Here is a 9649-nt window from a genome sequence, read left to right on the forward strand (position 1 = left end):
CTCCCTGGTGACGAGGGAGCATGGAGCTGGTTCCCCGGCCAATCAGGAAGCCGGGCGGTGTGTTATGACTCGCCGCTCGGCTTCCTGATACCGGAAGTTACGGTGTCGGGATTAGTATCAATGCATTTGGGCAAGTACTGCCTGATTGGTAGGGAAGCTGGCCAATCCGGAAACCGGGCGGCGAGTCATTACACACTGCCCGGCTTCCTGATTGGCCGGGAAGCCAGCTCCATGCTCCCTTGTCACCAAGAAGTTCCGGTATCAGGAAAAGTTTCAAAGAATTTAGGTGAGTATGTGCACTTGCCCAAATACTTGGTATCAGCACCGATACTGATACTACTATAGCTATCGTTGCATCCCTAAGCAACACTATCGGTTTTATCTTATAATACAGTTCAGTGAAAATCAGCAAAGTGCCATAACCCACAGCAACAAGACATCAACATCATGTTGCCCCGCATTGATTTTAATCAGTGCTGCACGCGCGACAAACGCGGAAAAGTTGTGCATGTAGCAAAATCTGCCTCGCACATCCTGCATTTTTTTTCCATGTGTTTGAGTGCGTTTTAAGATACAATGGCACCGCTAGTGCGTTGCTCTTTTTTTATGCGTTCCGTCAAAGTGCGCAGCTTGTTGTGCGTTCACAAAATGCTTAGGTGTGAATGGCGACTTAAAGATCCTGCAAATACAGACAAATACCTGCTGATCTGCCAGAAATGCACTCAGCTCCTGTTGTGTTCTGTTTTGTAAACTGAATGGTGTCTGCCCAGCCCAGCTTTCTTTTACCAAACTGCTCAAACCATCGCACTTGAGATCTCTACAACACAAAGGGTAATCATTCTGTAGTCCCAAGATAAGAACTAGGAGGGCTGATTAATGCAGAAAGTGTGCAGAAGACACGAGACAGCTCTAGATTTCTGAGGTTTTTTTTTACATTTATGGAACAAATAAAACACTTCCAGTGGCATATGCACCAGAGCAAAAGGGAACAAACAAGAAAAAATTATTTCTAGGGATCACATACACTTTAAAGTATATATAAAGTCTAAACTTTTATTTTGGGTAGAGCAATAAATAATTTAAACCCGTCATTTTTGGGGGGCATCTGCGTCCCATTCTGTAGACAGAACAGGAAGGGAGAGGAAGTGAGGGAAATCCCCTCTTATGAAGTTACTGCAACAAGTGTCCCCTCTGGCTGATATTCCTTCTATTCCTTTTTTAGTGACAACTCAGACTTTTGGTTTATCGCTCCCTTTCAGTCCAGTGGTCACCAGGAAAAACAGAGGGCTGCTCATCTCTTATTAATCTATCCAACAGTAACAGACAAAAAAAGTTCTGGCTTTAGATACACTTAAAATCCTGGCTGCACTTAGTTACTAATAAGACAAAAGACTTGCTCATTCCAGCCTGGCAGTCATGTAGCAGTTTTCATTGTGTACTCACTATCTTCTAGATGTCCGATTCTGTGATTTAATCCAGCGGTTGGAGCCAGGGCACAGTCACATAATGTGCAGCATATCAAAGCGAGCGCCTCTCTCTTCCACTGTGCGGATGAAGTGGAAGTGATACCAGAAAAGGCAAAGAGTTTTGTCCTGACTGCCTTTGTCTAAACTGTCCACTCATTGGTTATACTGGATGTTGAATGCCAGATCTGTACTCAGTTTACAAGACAGCATCCTGTGTAGCCTTGCAGAGAGGCTGGGCGAGTCGTAGCTGCTGAGGATCTATAAATACCAGCCAATGGCTGACCAGATGTGCTGGGAATTGTAGTTCTTCAAGTGCTGAATCAGCTGTGCTGCTGGTTAGCCCGCTGCTCTTCCTTTCACATCTTATAATTTAGACATGTGGCCCCCCAAAAAATGTGTTTTGTTTCATTTCGTAACAATTCAGATATTTATATCTTTCTTTTTTCAGAGCCGAAATCTGATTAGTTTCATGAATTCGGATTTCATATCCGTCCAAATTTTCGTTTCGGAAAGAAACAGGAAGTGACATGGCCGTGTCTCTAATGCAACCCCCAGCAAAATAAAAATCTGATCGGCCAGAAAACTGTCACATGTCCGATTTAATTTAGTTTCGAACAGATTCTGAATGGACCACATTTTTCGTTAAAAGGAACATTTGGATTCGTTCACATTTAGAAATGTTCACATTCGGAAATTTGGGTGCATCCAAATTTAACGAAATTCATACGAATATTCATTGGGAACTAAACAAAATGTACACGTCTATTATAATTCCATGTATATAGCCCAATATGAATATAACTACTAGAAAATTTAGTTGGAAAAGCAGAATTTAAAGGGTAATTCCACTTTCCCAGGCGAATTTGGGAAAATAGAATTACCCCCTGGTGCCCCCTCTCTCACCTCTGCTCTCACCTGTCAAAGAACTCTACTTCCCCTTCATGGCTGCCGCTGTAGGACCCGCACATTGTACACAGCAGCGCAGCCCCGCGGTTGGTATTTTAAATTCTGTTTGCAAATGGCGAGCACTCATTGTTCAGTTCGGTCACCTGACAGCGCTGATCAATGAGAAGTGCTTCTTACTAAGAAGTGCTTCTTATTGGTCAACGTGGTCAGAAGCGCTTCTCATTGATCATAAGTCTTTATTGACGTATATACGTTTTGTCACAAGAATGGCAATGTTTCGGGGCCGCACAGAGTCCCTTCATCAGGCTCATATTGGGGTTCCTCTCACCTTTTGGCGGTGCACGGCTCCTCCCACACAGTTGCATCATCCATTTACAGTTCCTTTGACAGGATCTGTAAATGGAGAAACTGCAAGTCCTATCAGCCACCGCTGGAATACAAGAACAGTGACCTCACCACACTTAGGGGTCTATACACAAAGCTGCCGAAGGATCTGGCCGTAGCTTCGGCCGAATTGACTCTTTCTTCAAATGTTACTGAATATCCGTACCTTGGTATGGACACGGATGGGAAGGAACAGCCTGCAGGAGCCAGAGTATTGCACCCATGATCTACTGATCGCAGATGCATTGCTTCACTGGCTCCACTGGAAACATAAATAAATAATTAAATGTTCATTTTTTTCTTTTATGAAGAAGTGTGCATTTCCTATGTTTTTGTAAAAAGTTGACTTTGCCTTTAAAGTTAACTGACAAGTGGAATTATAGGTGCACACTACTATAAAACCCATTGAAAAGTTAGTTCTGCCTGTTAGTGAAAGTTACACAGCAGCAATCAGGATAGTAAATCCCATAGCCGTGTACACACATACATGTAAGGGAAGTGAAAAGCAATAAATTTACTTTGTCAAGCGCACTCTTTCCTGCCCGCAGACATCCATCTCCTGCCCTTCACTTCCATCACATCCTTTCTGTTGTCCTGAGAACCTTCTAGTGAAAGGTCATCAATATATCTCTGCAGTGCCAAATGGCACAGGACAATGGGCAAGTCCCCTTTAACAAAACAGATTGACATTTCAAATAGGCCAACATATCATGCAGGAAACACTTATTACAGCACTGCAACTTCTTTTTTTTAAAGATAATCATGTGACGTAAAAAAAAATTCATTATAGTTACAATGAATACTTTTAGGTATATGAATTTCAGCCTGTGAGGATCACGGGCAATAGCTCGCTATATACTAAGCTTTTGGTCACGGGAGGAGGTTAGTATATGTCCTCCCGTGACCCTAAGGCCTCATTCACACTGCAGTGCATATACGCGGGTACGTGCGTATTGTACCATATGCAACATATGCAAATAAATGGCTCCATACACATAGCCGCATATGGAGGTATATTTGCATAGCGTAAAAATGCGCAAAAACAGAATGGAACCGAGGTGTGTCCGGGCAGCGTATTTCTGCGTATTTTACGCGCATACGCATGTTCGCGCAGATGTGCGTAGATTTCTATTAGGAATGATGCATTCTGGGAATGCAAATAGTGCACGCATATACGCACATATGCTCGTATATACGCGCATATACGCTCGTGTATACGCATATATACGAGCATATACAATTTTGCTCTTGCGTTGTGTGTGAATGAGGCCTTAAGAGAACTATGGGGAAAAACACGTACCGCATAGTTCTCTTTTAACCATGCACTGTTTAGCTCTGTAAACAACAGAACATCCCCCCCATGTTATGGAGATGAGTAGTGGTGTTGAGGGGTGTTCTTTAGTCCTAACAGAATTCCTGTCCTTTGGTGGCATCACTGCTCCTTCATAGATACAGTACAATAAATAAGCGTGGTCACCCTAGGACAGGAAGTGTGTTACTGGCATGATCAACAGGTGAAAATAAAGAAAAACATACCTGAAAAAGAAAACGAATGCAGCCACCACATCTATGGACTGATAAGCTGCAATATATTACTATTATTCAGGTTAGATACACTTTAATGGAGTGGTGGTCAACTTAGTGAATATAGGAGGACTCAAGTGTGGCTTGACACTCAACTTACTTTTAGAGAAGCAGGCAATGCACCCATGCTGCAGTGTACCTCAGATCACTCCATTCTCCTCTGACCTCTCTCACTATAGTTGTGTATACACGTCTCTATTTTTTTCATTTAATCCGCAAGCTTGATGAAAAAAATATAGCAGATTCCCCCCCGATGTTTGCATTCTAGTCCAACAGCAGCCACCGGCTGCTGTCAGAATACTCAAACAGAGACAGCAGCTGATTGGTTGTTAGCTCCATTTGGCTGAGAATTTTCCAATCTGCTCCTTTGATCAGCTGATCGAGGGATGTCGGGTGGAAGGGTGTCAACTGTGCAAATTTTTCTTCATCAGGAACCAGCGGACATTTGTACCATGTGTACCCTACTTACTGTAACTATGGGGTCTATTCACGAAGCAGCCGAAGGATCTAGCCGTAGCTTCGGCCGATCCTTCGGCTAGCTTATGTATTTATTTATTTTTTCTATTCTGACACGACTCCGTGTCAGAATAAAGAAAAAAAAAGAAAAAGCAGTGTTTCTCTCCTTGGCGGCCGGGAGTGGGAGACTCCTGGAACGCCCGGGAGAGTTTTCTTCTTCTTCTTTTTTTTTGACGGCAGCAGAACCGCTGGCCAATAGAAAACAGTTGGGCGGAGCTAGCTGTCACTGCTAGCTCCGCACAATCGTTTTCTATTAATTTTTTTCTACTTTTTTTTTTAAATCTTTTTATTCATTTTGCATAGTAAACAATTACATTACAGTAACATTCGGGCACCAACATAGCACCCCATTCATACACAACAGTGTATACATTACGGCATAACGTATGCCAACAACCGTAAAGGACCATGCAAGGTCCAATAACTAACCCTCTGACCATAACCCTCCCCCTCCCCTAGGCACAGGTAAATTATTACAATATAATTACAACCAATCCACCCCCCATCCGCTCCCTGATGTGAACCTTACAGCCAATCTCTTAAGCACTTCCCAGAAAGATGCAGCGTATTTTTTCTACTTTTTAAACTATTTTTCTGTTCTGCTCGGTACCACAGAGGGACCGAGCAGAACAGCCGAGCCGAATGCCGTTCGGCTCACTTCGCTTTAGGTCGGTCATTCACTCGGCTGCCTACGGCAGCTTAGTGAATAGACCCATATGTGTTTTCTCCACAGAACCAACACTCACTGGTTTTTTTTTACACCATTCTCTGTAAAATCTATAGATTGTTGTTGCAAATACCACTTGTGGTATCAACAACCTTTCCACTGCCAATGTACTCTAGATTACAGATCTTCCCCTTTGTTATGGTTGGTCGAACCACCACTGAGCCATGATTGAACCACCTCTTGACCATGTCTTCATGCTTTGTGTATTGGGTTACAGAGAAAGGATTTGACTTTCTTGATTTGATATTTTTGACTTCTTATAAATTTGACTATTTGGACTCATGAGCAACTAATAAGTTAGCCACCAAGTTTAAGCAAACTGTATTTATTGAAGAATGTTGAACCATCTGAAAGAAATTTACTCACAAGCCAAAAAAAAGAGTTTGTTTGATTTATAAGGAGCATGTAACACAAACAACGGCCAAACAATGACAGAATGGGATTCAGCTTTCGTACCTGCTCCGTTGTGTGTATTTTGGCAAAAAGGCGGCTATTAAAATGCGTGTGGTGTTTGTAAGTGCAAGATTTATGGATGCCGAGGAAATTTTTCTCACCATTAAACTGGCTACACCCTATTAGTGTTTGTCATTGTTACAATGTATTTTTTAGCCACATCTGTCCTCCGTCCAGTAAACTTGGATCATTCTGCTTGCTTTGTGTATAAGAGCCGGGGCCTGTGTACACACACATTTCGTTTTTCTGTTCTTTTTTCCCGTACAAGATTCTTGAGGGAATTTGAGACATAAGATAACGGTAAAAAAAAATTGGCTTTTACATGTTACATTAGTTACAGAGTTTGATTCAATAACACCACACATGAAGCAATAATGTGCCATTACCTATACCAGGGGTGGGCAAACTCCAGCCCTACAGCTGTTGTGGAACTACAAATCCCATGAGACATTACAAGATTTTTCCAGCCACAAGCATGACTCCCAGGAAGATGCATGAAGGGAGTTGTAGTTTCATCACAGCTGGATGGCCGGAATATGTCCACCACTGACCTATATCGACCAATTGGACTTCAGCTTTCTTCTATTTAGCATAGTCTGGTAGTAAGACGCAGGAGCATGTTAAAAATTCCTATTAATTTGTCATTTCAGCAGGTAGGTGACAATAACAGCTGATGCATTCAGTCTTTAATACCCTTATTCCTAGTTATGCCTAAAACGCGTCAGTTATGGCATTATATGGGTGAGGTTACAATGTCGTAAAAATTAAATACCCCCCGCAAAAGAACAGTAGATACTCACCTCTTCTGCTGCCCGCGCTGTCAATTGCTACTCCATTGATAGGGATGCATTGGCTGAAGTCTGTTCAGAAACAGACACTTCCAGGAGTGTCGACCTTCTGGTTCCCTGCTACGCTAAATGGCTCCTCCAGCTGACCTCCAGGTCACTAAGTAACAAAGAAGAAAAATTGTGGCTTTCTCCATTTTATCATAAAAAAACTAAATATGATATGTTATCATAAAATGTAGAATGTAACAATTATCATTTGAGTTTGCAGAATCTCTTAAACAGGGGATGCTTTATATATTTTGTTCAGTTGTCTGAGTGTCGCACACTCCAATCCTCTTAGGACCTGGTAGTCAACAAATCTATGTTTGAGTATCAATGCCCATATTCCAATGTTCATGTCCTAGGTTTATCAACAGCGGTCAATGTCTCAATGTCTACCTACAACGCAGTGCTGAGCTTGGTCCAGAGCGCACCTCATTCTTGACATGGTCCGTGTGCGCTAGCTGGTATACTGTAGGTTTCTACATGCTTTTGCTATCACAGATCTGAAGATTCTCCTTGTAGCTATCTGTACAAGTTTTTTTTTTTTTTAAATTTATGTCATGGGTCCGTTCAAGAAAATGCCCATGTAATTAAATGTCATGCAACTTAAAATGGGACAATTATTTTCATGTTCTTAAAGTGATATTAAATTCAAACATTTTTTAAGCTTTTTCAAATGCTGATCAAGTCACTTACAATGGATCCTTGATGTTTAAAAGTTCTAGTTTCTTACAGAATCCACTGGTGCTGATTCAGCTGATGCTGATTACAGAAGTGAACGATGTGACCTACCACACAAAAAATATCTATGATATAACACCCAATCCAAATTAAAAATACAGAAAAGAAAATGCTGCTAGCACAAGTGTAAATTTAAGGTCCGATACTGCATATCAGTCTAATATATAGTGCATGTCGGCCATTACAGGAGTCAAGAGGCAGCTGGAGCTGGAGTGCCAGGAGGTCAGAGGTCAACCACAGTCTGACATCAGCTGCCTGTCAACTGCATACTCAGAAGCAGGGAGACAGTATGAGGTCTGTCTGACCCCCTGTCTGCCTCACCACTGGCAGTTATAATATTTCTGTCCCAAAATGATCCTCTTAAACAGATATTGTTCACATGATCGTCTTAAAAACACTTTGGGGCCTCATGCACAGGGCACATGAGGGCCGAACATGTAAAATTTAGGCATATTTCCCTGACTGGTAAGCCACTGGTTCTGCACACAGCTGCCCATAGATATGAATGGCTGTACATAGCTATATGGTGGGTATACAACGGTACTTTAAAAAAAATTGTGCATGCATATAACCGTATGCTCCCAACGCAGTCTGTATGTTGACAGTCATGTACAGCCATTGATGGCTATGGGTGGCTATGTGCAGCACGTATGGCTTCCCAGGCCCACATTCTACATGTATGGCCTCCATGCTCCCATATGTCCATGTGCATAAGGCCTAAATGACAATAGTTCCTCTCAAACTGAGTTTCTTAATATTTTCCTTTTCCAGCTATTCAATTTGTCCAACATTCAGGAAAACATATTCATATTCAGGAAAATGAAAGTAAAGGATGAGAAGAGATCGGATCTGGGGAGTGGCTTTGTCCAGCAAGCTGCAGTTTCCAAAGCTCTGAGAAGGGAGTTTGTAAGGAGAAGAAAATCATTTTAGCTCGGATCATCTGGAAAAGTGAACTGTGTGAAACCCGAGACGAGGCCAGCGCAGAATTATAGACAACAAAACAGGAAATACCCAAGCTGGAGGTTACGGCAGATACCGTGAACTGGAACATTATCCCTGACCCCCAAAATGTTGTCTTTTCCTCATAGCTAATTATTCTCCGTGGATACAGTTCTATTCCTTCTTCCAGAAGACGGATTTAAAGAGAACGCAGCCACTGTGAATTGACTTACAGCTACATCTTAGTCACTAATAGCAAACACATTCCCCAAAAATTCAGATTCACACATTACTGTGTTCTGTGGTCAGATATGTAAGGGTTGGTGGGAGGTATCACAGCGCCCAACATCAGACATCCAGGACCCACAGGGAAGTGTTGGATAGCAGCGTAGATTTCCCTCACCGTCCACCAATCTTTTAACAGTATAGCTGCTATTGAGTACTTTAAAAAAAGAACTCAGAGAGTTTAAAAAACGTACCCGTGCAGTGTGGCTACCCCTGCACTGCAAGGATTAAATGCTTGTTTTGTCTAGGGGGCTCAAATAAAGTTGTCTAGGGGGCTGAAATAAAATTACTCATCTAATCCTTGGTCCCGCAGAAGTCGGCGCACACCTCTCTCCCCCTCTGTTCCGGACCTACACAAGACATGATGATGTCAGTGGTCCTTAGACCACCGCAGCCCAGGAGGACCAGTCTACCAGCCAGAACAAGGATCAGGTTAATATATAACTCCCCTAGACAAAAGGAACACTTAACCCTTGCAGTGCGGGGTAGCCTTGGAATACTATATTACATTGTGGCAGTGCTGGCCGTTTGGTATTATTTGAAAACAACATGGTATACCCCACAAATAAACCTAAGCTCTGGAAAAATAATGAGACCTAGACCATTAATTTTGAGAAAACCTTACCATAGGGTCATATGTGCATTTAACATATTTTATGCATATTTAAAAGCCCTGATATTTGGGTAGATATTTAAAAGCCCTCATATTTCTGCTGGGCACCACCATCTTGGATATAAGTTCAACAGCCCCAACAGAGCTGTCACTTGTCCCTCCCTTCCGCAGCCCTAATATTTATTACTGCATATGCAGTCTGACT

The 9649-nt window shown here is 42.3% G+C and overlaps 1 protein-coding gene across 1 annotated transcript in view; it reads right to left on the reverse strand.

Annotated features, from left to right (window-relative positions):
- Window positions 1-1564, reverse strand: part of CALD1 (caldesmon 1) — a 76114-nt gene extending 74550 nt beyond the window's left edge. The window contains exon 1 of the mRNA XM_018558107.1: window positions 1444-1564. The gene's annotated coding sequence lies outside the window, so the exon portion shown is untranslated. The remainder of the gene's footprint in view (window positions 1-1443) is intronic.
- Between the last annotated feature and the right edge of the window lie 8085 nt (window positions 1565-9649).

The sequence above is a fragment of the Nanorana parkeri genome, unplaced genomic scaffold, assembly GCF_000935625.1.
Source record: "Nanorana parkeri isolate BGI_ZX_2015 unplaced genomic scaffold, ASM93562v1 scaffold14, whole genome shotgun sequence".
Lineage (NCBI taxonomy): Eukaryota > Metazoa > Chordata > Amphibia > Anura > Dicroglossidae > Nanorana > Nanorana parkeri.